The sequence below is a fragment of the Vigna angularis genome, chromosome 9, assembly GCF_016808095.1.
Source record: "Vigna angularis cultivar LongXiaoDou No.4 chromosome 9, ASM1680809v1, whole genome shotgun sequence".
Classification (NCBI taxonomy): Eukaryota; Viridiplantae; Streptophyta; class Magnoliopsida; order Fabales; family Fabaceae; genus Vigna; species Vigna angularis.
In genome coordinates this window covers 13,505,104-13,518,511 of record NC_068978.1, presented here as the reverse complement: position 1 = coordinate 13,518,511, position 13,408 = coordinate 13,505,104, and the positions used below count along the sequence as shown (strand labels likewise).

The 13,408-nt window shown below is 38.2% G+C and overlaps 1 non-coding gene across 1 annotated transcript; it reads right to left on the bottom strand.

The window, feature by feature from the left end:
* Window positions 1-10,432: 10,432 nt before the first annotated feature.
* Window positions 10,433-10,539, bottom strand: LOC128194165 (small nucleolar RNA R71). The gene has a single exon (XR_008245480.1). It is a non-coding gene; the product is annotated as a small nucleolar RNA R71 (small nucleolar RNA).
* Window positions 10,540-13,408: the final 2,869 nt, after the last annotated feature.

Genomic DNA, 13,408 nt, shown 5'->3' with positions numbered 1-13,408 from the left:
TGAACCGAAACTGTTATAAGTTCAGTTTTTAAAAACTAAACCATAAAATAGTATACTGAACTTTTAGTAAAAGTGGATCAGTTTTTTTAAGTATAATATAGTATAGTTAACTATAGTACAGTACATATCAGTTATTTTTGCCCGGCCCTAATGACTTCTATATCCAAAGTATATTTTCTTATACTAATTATGTCTCCTCTAATGGTATAATTTTACCATATGCCTTATATAAATTAAATTTCGTGTTTAATTTTTATTTTATATGTTATTGATGAGAATGTTAGAATTTTTTATTCTCTATGTTTTCTTTTTTTCCCTAAAAATCATACATGTTGATAAAATAAATTCAAATTGGTCACAAGTTAGACTTGAAATTGGAAATTTTATAAACACGTAGTTATTAGGTTGCTATAACAACTTGCAGGACAAAATTTGTGACTCTCAAAGATTTATCATTATAGTGTGAAACTATTTTATATGTTTTTTTCTCAAAAAATGTAAGTACATCACGTCAGAGGAGCAGAGGAACAGAGGAAAGAGAAAAAAGTGGTAGACTTTTTTACCACATCATCACGTAGATAATTCTGTTTTTGCCAACTTAACGAAAGAAATTTGATTGGTGCAATTATACCACATGGGACACAATAGAGGCGTTTTTAAAAGCGGGTATCAACGAGACACTAACTAGTGAATTTGGAGACCAAGTAAACAATTAAGCCTAGAAAAAAAGTCCACATATTACAGTGTTTATTGTGAAAACATTGATTTCGAACTGTTTTAATTACTACTTGAATCGACATAGATTGGAACATATAAAGTAAAATACTTATAGTTAATTAGCTCCCTTCATGGATGGAATTGAGCTTTCCACGGTTGTAGATACAAAACTGAATTGAAGAATGATTAAGGCAATGAAATGGATGGAAGGTGTTTGAAGGATTGATGAAGAAGAACTCTCGGTGAAATGGAGTGGTACAAATTATGGTGCGAGAATGAAGCCTAGTAGGATTCTTATCTACGAAAGGTGGCTAGAGGAGATAAAACACTCTCTCTAGTCGTGACTTTGAAAGAAATGAATATGGATGATCTCAACATAGGTTCATTGATGAGAGGGTCGCGCCTCTCGCAAAAGTTGTTTATAAAAGAATGCAGTATAGACTAGGAAGTGACTCCTAGGTCGTCTCTCAAGGACCAATATTTGTGGTTCGGTCTCAGATTTAACACGAAGTGGGGGGGGGGGGTTGTTTTTGTGATTTTGGTTGAATGCGGTAAATTTAAAATTGGAAAACACGACTAAAATTAAAAACGTTGAAATAAATTTTAACGACGGTAAAAACTGAACGGTAAAAGATGGTAAAAATAGACAATGAAAAATTACACAGTGTTGGAAATTAAAACACGGAACAGTAAATATGCGGAAGACAAAATAATAGTGTAATTAAAATTTACCAAAAGCTTCAGTAAAAATAAACCGTAAAAACGACTCTTGAAAATAACATGAACAGTAAAACGTAATGACAGAATTTAATGGTGCAGAAAACAGTAAACGATAAAATTCAATAGATAAAATAAAAACACTTAACTAAAATTGAAATTCATTAAAATAAAATTACTCAACAATACAGATAAAATGAAATAAGACAACTGCTCTGTGACACACTACAAGCTTTAGAAATAAAATTCTACATGTGCACTGTTTGAAATGAAAATAACTGAGAGATCTATTGGAAGGGAAGAGGCGAGAGCCTCTTCCAGGCCGTGCACTAAAACTACTCCTAATTCTAATCTAAAATCCACTGATTTTCTTCTCTGCTCTGCTGGCAGCCCGTGACCTTCCAGTTTTGTTTTTGTCCCCCGTAGCATTTGACTTCCTTAACTCCTAGATGTCCAAGGAAATAGGTGGGACCCTTCATTTTGTTGTGTCCGTTTCTGCTTCAATTCCATGCTAGTCGAGAACACCATTCTCCTTGTGCAAAGCTAGACCGTGCTTCCTTCCTTCTCCTTTGTGGCCGTAGCTACTCTTCTTTTCCAGCCAACCATGCTTTGCACTTCTTCTTCAACTCATGGTAGCACCATTCCAGCCTTTGAATCACTTCTTCTCCCTGCTGACCGTGAAGGTGGCTATGTGTGCTGTCATCAACGTGCCTTCTCCTTTCCATTCATCCATGGCTTCTCTTCTTTCTTCCAATGGCTGGACACTCTCTTTATGGATGCTTCACCTTCTTCCAGGGCTGTGACACCACTCCAGCTCCTTGGATGTTAGCTGCTGCCCAACCTTGGACGCTTGGTTGTCTTCTCTTCCGTGTGTGCATCTCCAGGCTTTTGCACCAAAGTAGGCAAATATGCCTTCTTTATTACCAAAATAGGCAAAATTTGATCGAAAGTGAAGTCGTGGGGGGCCAAAACGACTTCAAAAGAAGAAGTCGTGCCCCCCTGCACGACTTCACAATGTTCATAGGTACAGTGTTGAAGTCGTGCACCCCAAAAACGACTTCTGGGTCCTGTAATCGATTACATTGATTTGGTAATCGATTACAGAGTGTTGAAATGGTGACCAGGCAGAAAACGTACTGGTAATCGATTACGACATTTCGGTAATCGATTACCAGCTTGATTGTGTAGCAAGAAGCACTCTGCGCTCTGAGCGAGCAGTGGACGCTCGTCAAGCGAGCAGAAGAGGACGCTCGTCCAGCAAAGACGCGCGCAGTGGACGCTCGTCCTGCAAGCAGAAGTGGACGCTCGTCCAGCGAAGACGCACGAGAGCACGCTCGTCCAGCGAGAAGGGGACGCTCGCCCTGTGGACGCAAGAGAGGACGCTCGTCCAGCTAAAAGAGGGGCGCCCGGGCGCCAGTTTTTGCGAGAAGCTCGCGCCCGGGCGTCGTGTAGGGTGGTCACGATTTCAACACTCTATAATCGATTACCGTCGTCAGAAGTCGTTTTTAGGGTGCACGACTTCAATACTATTCATATCAACCGTTTGAAGTCGTGCAGGGGGGCATGACTTCTTCAATTGAAGTTGTTTGGGCCCCCCACGACTTCCCCATTTTCGTAATATGGTTTGAATTTGCCCATTTTGGTAATATTAGAGGCATATTTGCCTACTTTGGTGCAAAAGCCGCATCTCCAGCTCCAAGCTGCTGTATTTGAGAAGAACGGAGGGGCTGCTGGACTTGGAGATGGCTGGACGGGTTGCTGCATCCTTGCTGCTGGACCGTGAAGGTCTTGTGTTGGGTGTGCTGTTTCTCTTCACTTTGCAGCAATGAAAATCTTGCTGTAACATGCTTTTGTGCTTCATGCCGCAACACTTCCATTTATCAATTGAAAAATCCAACTCTCTTTTGCATGTGGGCCGTGAGCTTTGATTGGAAAAGCACTTCAAAAATTCTGCACCAAGCTAAAAACCGTGAGCTTTGGCAAGAGTGGTGGTCCCTTGTGTTTTTTCTCTTCAAAGGCCAAGAAGCCAATTGAAATATCATGCCAAAATGACTTGTCCACCATGGGGCCATGTGTTTGTTTTAAGAATCAAAAGCATAGAATTATTTTGGAGCTCCTTCATTTGGACGTAGGCTTTCAAAGTGGTGGCCCCTACTCTTTTATGCCAAATGCTAAGCCATTTAAAAAGTAAGAAAGAGGATTCCTTAGCTAGCTAAAAATCTGCCGTGAGTTTAATTCCATGTGTGGCCCCCTCCTCTAATTCCAATTTGCCTTTCCTTGTGTGTATATTGCCGTGGCCTTCCATTCAATATGTGATGCTGGCTGAATTTTCCAATGGGCCAAGGTGGTATGGCCGTGACATTTACTTAGTAAATGTGGCAGTACAATTCTCATCTTCCAAGAGCTATAAACCGTGACACCACCTTTCCAACTTTAAATAAAATTATTCCACCTCAAGTTTCCACGGATCAACACACAGATTAATTCAATGCAGCGCGGCTTCGACTAGATAACACAGTGTGTAAATAAATATTCTTCCAAATGTCCTAAAATATTTACAGAATTTTTCCTGCACTCAATAATGTAAATAATTATTCTCAGATAATTCAAATTAAGTAAAATAAGAATTTCTGATCAAATTAAGCACAACCAGTGAACACGAGAAAATACTGGACAATTATGTACAATTCCCTGATTAATTCTTGTACAGTAAACTAAGTGAAGTGAAGAAAATATTGATTCATCATTCATTACCATAAGCATCAAAGTAAGTACAAATGATGGAGGAGAGGTGAAGTTTTAGCATGATGCATGCCTCTCCACGATGCCTAACTAAGATCCCGATGATCATGCATGATAAATGGATCAAGTCCCAGGTATTAGGCACATTTACAATGCTTAAAACATGAACAAACATGTGCTACACATGCTAAAGAAGCAAGTTGACTCGCATGTGCTGAGCACTTGAGGTTAAGCACTAGGCGAGTCTTCTTTTTTCCAAGTGAACAAGTTCCTTACTTCTCCTTCCTTGGAACAATAAAGGAAAATTTAAGAGGCTGGAGACACTCATCATCTTTTTTGTTATCTATCCCTTTTTTAGTGCTCAAAATATCTAGAGTAACTAACTCCCTTATTCATTGGGGTTGAACGTAATATATCTTTATCCATCGTGATTTTTGCTATTTAATATATTTCCTTTCCATTACTTTTGTGTTATGTTCATATTATTAGTTGCGTTATTATTGATGGCTTATTATATGGTATTTGATTATTGGAAAATAATTTATAATCTTGATTTGGATATAATAACTAATAGATTTTGCTTATATATATATAAAGTTTAATCAAATAGTCATTATAAACATATGAACTTAATTCAAACTTCTAGTAAAAATATCTAAGAGATTAGGTTTTTATCAGTAAAGTTTAAACTTGTCTTCAAGGAATTAGGACTCATTAGATTAAGTGTAAATGCTAGAGTAAAAAAGTTGGAGGTATGTTGTTTAGTGTTTTCATTTTGAATTGGTACATGAACTCAAGCTCGGTGAAGTCTCTACCACATATTTTACATCATAAATTCTATATTACAAATAAATTCATTTCATTATCATAGTTCTTAGTCATAATCAGTAAATAATCATAGTTTCACTTAACAACACTAGTCTCTCGGGAAAACAATATCTAAAATTTTCACTTTATTACTTGTACAATTTGATACACTTTCTAATATCATAACATCTTCTTCCAATAAAATCTAGAAAGAATAACTTATAGTTTAAATCTTTTATTCTTTAGTAGATTATAAACTACTAGCAAATGACACAAATCCCTGTGTCCATAAAGATCTCTTTGCAATGCGTTTGACATTCACTTCTAAGCATTTAATATGTTCACTTTGAACTCAAGTTTCACAAATTAAAATTGAACTTATATTGCAAGCATTTAGTATGTTCACTTTGAACTCAAGTTTCACAAATTAAAATTGAACTTATATTGCAAGCACTCATTGTCCAATTAGAATTGGTAGAACTTGATGTCAAAGTGCACTTTAAATATGCATTAAAAATTTGTTATGAATATAATGTATATGAAGTAGAATTTTAGAAAAATAAACTTTATAAATATAGATTAGAAATTAAAGAAAGAACCTAGAAAAAACAAATATTTATTGAAGTTAAATTTTAGTTAACATATATTTAGCTATTTTCAAAAAGTATGTTACTTGATTGGTTTAGTTTTGTAATGTAAATTTTCGTACGTATTAGTATTAATATTTAGGATGTGGATCACTTATAATTTATATTATCTAATTTTTGAAAGTTTGTAACATCTTATTTTTAAGAAAATATAACTATTAAAATAAAACATAAAATGATTTATATTCAAAGTAGGTGATCCATAGCTTGGGGCTATTACAATTATCCGAAATAATCATAGTAACATGATATATACATACATATACAACTCAAGGAAGCTTATAATACTTATAATATGTTCTACAATGTTTCTTAAAAGATCTTACATACATATATAACTCTAGTCTAAGAACTCAACGACTACATCATTTCCCTCTTGAGACAGATGACCTCCTACTTGCTCATTTGTTTACACTAATCAATGATGATCATTACAAAACCCTAAAAACACAAACTTGACCTACCTCGGAGACCAAGGTGAAAATCTTCTCCATTAGGAGGTGGACATGTGGCCACTACCTTAGGAGAATCCTCTGAAATGAGAGCATGACACATGGCCACACTTATCAAAGGTGGGGTGTCCCACACCAACCTAGGTTAAAAACTTTGACCACATGAGTCAACATACTAAGGAACGTCCACTTAGGTCAACATTAAGTGTTAACTTTTGTTGACCCAAGTTGACAAAAAATTATATACTAAATAAAGGGTCCAAAAAGAAATCCTAGACTACTTGGCCCATAAAATTATACACTACTTTATCACCATGTAGTACACTTACAATAGTCATAAAGAGTTATATCATACAAATAAGGACTCGTCTAGACTCAGTTATCTGGAAAAAATGTATTGATGTCGAACTACATGAAAAGTTTGCAGTGGATAACCTCCACCTACGAGGGTTGTCCTTTTCCTGTCATCTAAGCTCCAAATTTGTTCTATAGACAAGGACCTCTCCTACTACTCTTACCACCTAACTCATCCTCCTCTATGTGAGTTTGAATGGTTAGTAAAGTGTCAAGATAATTTTCAATATGAATCCCTTCTTCAATGCATACCCTAAGAAACTTAAATCAAAAGGATTTCCTCTATAGAATCCCTTACATTCTCATTAGTTCATACCTTATCAACATACATACTTTACACTTCATATCACACTCTCAAGTATAGCACAACTTAATAACACATATACAAACTATTTTAGATTTTTAAAAAAAAATTGAAGCTTCCACAAAACACATAAGTGTTCTTTCATTCGAATTAAATACAATTGAATCAAGAATTCACTACAAAAAGAATCAACTTAATTGGTTAACTATGTAAAATGTTATGCACCAAACAAGCAACAGTCAAAGCTTTCAACAACCTATACTACGAGAATCATACGTGAAAAATTTCTCTAACTACAGATCTCTAATCAAATATCCCAATGATAAAAATTAAGAACCATATGTCTAGGACCTGCTGTCAAAATTTCTGCTCGATTCGACGGTTAACAAAATGGAAAATCCCATTTTTCTCGAGATGACTCGGACTAGGAAAACAAAGTGGCGCTCAGTGTGGCTGATGAGTCAATATTTTATTGACTTTACTTAGCTTATTGTACCAGATTTAATGAAGGAATTGTGCTTGAATATACAGTATTATCCTATTTTCCCTAATTGTGCTTAATTTGATTAGAAATTCTTATTTTAACTAATTTGAAATATCTGAGCTAATTACTTTGCAAGGAAAATTTTGGAAATAGAAATTGAGACATTTGAAAGGATATTCATTCACACACGGTATTATTTGACTGAAATAAGCTACACTGTATTGATTTATTTTGTGTTGAATAAAAGAAAGATGTAGAGATCCTGGAGACTTCAAGAAAAATTGCAGTTTGGTTTGGCTTAAACAAAGCACCTTCAATTCATTTTCTTTTGGAAGAAAACAACTTAATTCTTTGTTGATCTCTTAATTTCTGACGGCTGCAACATGATTTAAATTTTAGAACTCTTGATGGTTGCAAAGAGGTGCACCTTACGGTTGAAGTCAAATCAGCACATGCCTTCACGTGAAAGAGGAAAAGTCCTTCATTTCTTGATTTTTAGGAGGCATTAGATGGCTTAGAGATGCATCTCACGGTTGAAATAAATTGGAGACATAGGCACATGGCTTGACTTGAAATGTGCACTAACAATTGGAAGACCACACATTGTCCACATGTCTCGGCTGAATTGGTAAAATGGAAAGTGGAATTGATATCATAAATGTGTAAGGGTGCTGCACGTGAAAAGCTTCCAGCCACCATCCATTTGAGAGTGAGTACACGCACACTTGCTGTCCAGCAAAGAGTACATGCACATTCCAGAGCAAAGGTGTGTTCACGGTATTTTAGGGAATTGTAGAAATGGAGACAGCTGCATGGTATTTTATATTCTATTCAACCAAGATGCTTCCAACCATCCATTATACACGGACCCAAGTCAGCAGAAGTTGCCACATGAAGAATTAAAATAGCGTGGTGTTCAAAGTGAGAAAGAGGATCCAACCAATGTGAAAGACACTTAATACTAAAAAAATGATAATGCTCCATGTGCTATGTGCTGATATTTATTCATTTCTTCAACCACCACTAGTGCTTCCAACGTGGATAGAGCCAAAGTAGGACATAAGAGACAAAGGCATGGGAATTGAGAAGAAATGGTGTGCAGTCACGGCCCACAATGAATTTGCTGAATGGATGGAAGAGTCTCGGCAGACAGCAGACCACATATCACACAACTCACGCAGCTGCCACAAAAGAAGTCCAGCCATCACACAAGAAATTCTTCACGGCCTTGGTGCAGCAGCAAACCATCCAGCATTCACACTTCACACGGACATGGAAGCAAAGGCAGAAGCACACACAAGAAGCAGTCAAACGTTGAACAGCAAGTAAGTCAGTAGTGGAGGTGGGTCATATAAGTGAGTGCTCCATGCATTAATCCTTAGTGTTACAGCCATTAATCCGGAGGGCTCCATCCACTTAAGAAATAATCATCATCTTGCAAAATGAGTGGAGAGTCCAATTAGCACAGGAAAATGGTGCACGGTTTTATTCAGATTTTTCTCTAAGTGTCCGAGGAGGTTGGTAGGAGGGGGTCGTGAGGTTCAGAGGAGAGGCAGACAGAGATGGAAGGTGTGTGAACGTGAGTAGGTAGTAGACAGATTCCAGTAGCATAGGAGTAAAGTAGGAAGCACCGTTTCTGTTCTGGAGTTCATTTTTCCCCCTCCCCCTTTGGGGAGGTTTTGGGGTTTGTTTTTATTTTACAGTTCATGTATTGAATCTTAATTTTCTAGTCTGCGTTTTTCATGTTAATGTTGTTGTTGTTTGTTTCCAGTGTTGAATGTAATTTACAGTCTGTGATTTTCAGTTGTTGAATTTTATTTTCATCTGCATTATTTCTCATCTACAATCCAGTTTCATTTTACTGTCTGAAATCAAATTGTTGTCATTTTCCAGTTCACTGCAAGTATTGTTCTGTTCAATTTCTGCTAAAATTGTTTCCTCCAGTTTCCAAATGCGAACTTTGATTCTGTCAATTTTCACTTCCAATTTACATTTTCAACTGCAATTTATGATTCTCTGCTTATTTTTACTGCCTGGTGATTTTCGTTTTCCTGTCATGTTTACAAAAGTCAAAATTCGTTTTTACGATTTTCTGAATTTATTGCTTTTAGTTTTTACTGTATTCTATATTTTTCATGATTTACTGTATTTATGTTTTCTGCACACAGTTTTAAATTTCGTTTTTACTTTTACAGTATGTTAATTTTATTGCCTTCAGTTTTTAATTCTGTTTGCTGTTTTTAAATTTCGATTTTAATTTAAATTTAATTTTTCTGCAATAAAAACAAAACAATCAAAACCCTCCCCCACTGCGTGTTAAAGATCTAAAACTGAACCGCAAAATAATTGGTCCTTGAGAGACGACCTAGGAGTCACTTCCTAGTAAAATATACTGCATTATTTTTGTATCAAATTTGACGGGTCGCGATGCTTGTACCAAATTTTGGCGTCGTTGCCGGGGACCAATGGTTCGGTTTGAGGTCTTTTCTGTAAATATGTGTTTGTCGTCTATGTTTGATTTTGTGGATATTTTGTGTGTCGAAAAAAAAAAAATTTTTGCTATCATTTCATGGTTGTAGGGTGTTGTAACTTAGTACATGACTAGGAGTAATCCTAGATTCATTCCACCCTTTGATCCTGAGATTGATAGGACGTTTCATAGGTTAATTAGGCATTCTAGGAATTTGTCTTTAGAGTCTGTTTTTGAGCCTGTTCCTTTAGATATTGTGCATCCTACTGTTGAGTACTTGTTGCATACTGCATCTACTGCATCTGTTGCATCTACACTTGATTCCGATTCTGATTCTATTATTTTTCACACTGAGAGCAATATGGCACAACCTCCACCTCGTGAGAGGACTTTTAGGGAGATGGCTGCACCTGATTTCGATGTTGAAAGCTTGTGCATCCAATATCCTGATGAGGACGTCCCATTTATTCTCAAGACTGGACTGATCCATTTGTTGCACAAGTTTAGTGGTTTTGCAGGTGAGAGTCCACATAAGCATTTGAAGGAATTTCACATTGTCTGTTCCAGTATGAAACCGCATGATGTTCCTGAAGAGCACATCTTCTTGAAGGCATTCCCTCACTCATTGGAAAATGTTGCTAAGGATTGGTTGTATGCTTTGGCGCCTAGATAAGTCACTAGCTGGGATGATCTAAAGAGGCTGTTCTTGGATAAATTTTTCCCAGCAGCCCGGACCACAACTATCAGAAAAGACATAACTGGATTAGACAACTTGCTGGAGAGAACCTGTATGAGTATTGGGAGAGATTCAAGACACATTGTGCTAGCTGCCCCCACCATCAGATACCTGAACTACTCCTTATCCAGTATTTTTATTAGGGTTTGAACAACATGGACCGGGGTATGATCGATGCTGCCAGTGGTGGAGCTCTTGTAGACACCACACCTGCTGAGGCCAGGCAACTGATTGAGAAGATGGCTTCCAACTCCCAACAGTTTAGCGCCAGGAATGATGCCATGGTGGTGAAGGGCGTACATGATGTTGCCCAGTCTTTATCAGCTGTTGAAAGCAAGTTGGAAGGCCAGATTAACTCTCTTGCGAAGTTGGTGACACAATTGACTGCCAACCAGAGATCGACATCTCCATCTACATCTGTCGCACGACTATGTGCTATTTGTCCTTCCAGTGTCCACTATACAGATGCATGTCCTTCTTTGCAGCATCCCGCTGCCTCTAATGTACCTCAGGCTTATGCTACGAACATCTACAACAACAGGCAGCAACAACAGCAAAATCATGACTTGTCCAGTAACAGGTACAACCCAGGGTAGAGGAATCACCCAAATCTTAGATGGAACAATGCGCCACAGCAACAGCAGCAGGCACCACCTTTCCAGAATGCTGGAGCTCCTAACAGATATGTGCCTCCGCCTATGCAACAACACCAAAGGCAACAACAACAACAACAACAAGAGGCACCAGCCCAACCAGTTGCCCAACCTTCCACTTCGTCTGGACCTTCATTGGAAGAGTTAGTAAGACAGATGACTATGCAAAACCTGCAGTTTCAGAAAGATAATATGCAATTTCAGCAAGAGACTAGAGCTTCCATACAGAGTCTCAATAACCAGATGGGTCAGATGGCTACTCAGATAAACCAGGCACAGTCTCAAAATTCTGATAAGTTACCATCCCAGACTGTGTAGAATCCAAGGAACTGTGCAGAATCCAAGGAACGTGAGTGCCATAACCCTCAGATTAGGGAAGCAGGTTGTTGTGCCTTCAGAGCCCGCTTCTACATCGACACCCGTGCCTGCTACTTCGCACAAAAAGGAGGACCAAGCTGGTCCAAGCAGGACAATTGAGGCAGGTAAATCTTCTTCTCCAGCCGGTGGTTCTTCTTCAGGAGGATCTTCTTCTTTTTCCACCACCACCGCAGCCGTACCTTCTCCATTGGTTGACCGACCTATCCCTCTTCCATTCCCTTCACGGGCACTTCCGAGCAAAAAGATGGAAGAGGTGGATAAAGAAATTCTGGAGACCTTCAGGAAGGTGGAGGTGAACATACCTCTACTTGATGCCATCAAGCAGATACCAAAGTATGCAAAATTCTTGAAGGAGCTGTGCACACACAAGAGGAAGATGAAGGGCAATGAGAGGATTAGCATGGGAAGAAATGTATCTACGCTTATTGGTAAGTCGGTCCCGCACATTCCTGAAAAGTGCAAGGACCCAGGTATGTTTTGCATTCCTTGTGTGATTGGAAATAATAAATTTGAGAATGCCATGCTTGATTTGGGTGCTTCTGTTAATGTCATGCCTTTGTCTATATATGAATCTTTATCTCTTGGTCTTTTGCAAACCACAGGCGTGGTCATTCAGTTAGCTAATAGGAGTGTTAGCCACCCAACAGGTTTCATAGAGGATGTCTTGGTTAGGGTTGGTGAATTGATTTTTCCTGCTGATTTTTACGTTCTGGAAATGAAGGAGGGATTCTCTCATGGATCCGCTCCCATTATCTTAGGCAGGCCATTCTTGAAAACCGCCCCAACTAAGATTGATGTATATGCTGGAACTTTGTCTATGGAATTTGCTGATATTGTTGTTCATTTTAATATCTTTGATGCAATGAAATTTCCAGCTGAGGACCATTCTCTGTTTAGGATTGATACATTGGATGACATTATTGATGAATTTGTTGTTGACAACTTTCACTCTGTGCATGGGAAGAAGCATTCTTTTCTATCTTCTTTGCATTCATGCATTGAATCAGGATTTGAGAATGATGTTGATAATGTTGTGGATTTTGATGAGGATTGTGATGTCCAGAATATTGATGCTATGAATGATATTGATGATGTTGTTGACATATCTGAGATGGACATTGATTTGGATTGCGATGAGATGAGTGTTCTGCCTTTACTTGTACACTCTTTAGAGTCAGAATGCATTAACAATGTTGCAGGTAGTACACTTGAATCTGACTTGCAGGCACCCACTCTTGAGCTGAAACAGCTACCAGATAACCTTAAGTATGTGTACTTGGAGGATGATGAGAAGAAACCGGTGATCATTTCTACTTCCCTTGATTCTGTTCAAGAGGAGAAGTTGCTTGGTGTGCTGAGGAAACACAAGAAAGCCATTGGTTGGAGTTTGGCTGACATACCTGGTATTAGCCCATCCACATGCATGCATAGAATTCTTTTGGAAGATGGGGCAAAGCCAGTGAGACAGCCACAAAGAAGGCAAAACCCCGTGATTATGGACGTCATCAAGAAGGAGGTGACCAAGCTTTTGCAAGCTGGGATCATCTACCCTATTTCAGACAGTCAGTGGGTAAGCCCCATCCATGTCGTATCCAAGAAAACTGGCCTCACTGTGGTGAAGAATGAGAGGGATGAGCTTATCCCAACTAGAGTGCAGAACAGTTGGAGAGTCTGCATTGATTATAGGAGGCTTAACCAAGCAACCATAAAAGATCAATTTCCCCTACCATTCATTGATCAGATGTTGGAGCGTTTGGCAGGTAAATCTCATTATTGTTTTCTTGATGGTTTTTCTGGTTACTTTCAAATAAATATTACGCCTGAGGATCAAGAAAAAACCACATTCACCTGCCCCTTTGGCACTTTTGCCTATAGGAGGATGCCCTTTGGTCTATGCAACGCCCCTGGTACCTTCCAACGATGCATGCTTAGCATTTTTAGCGACTT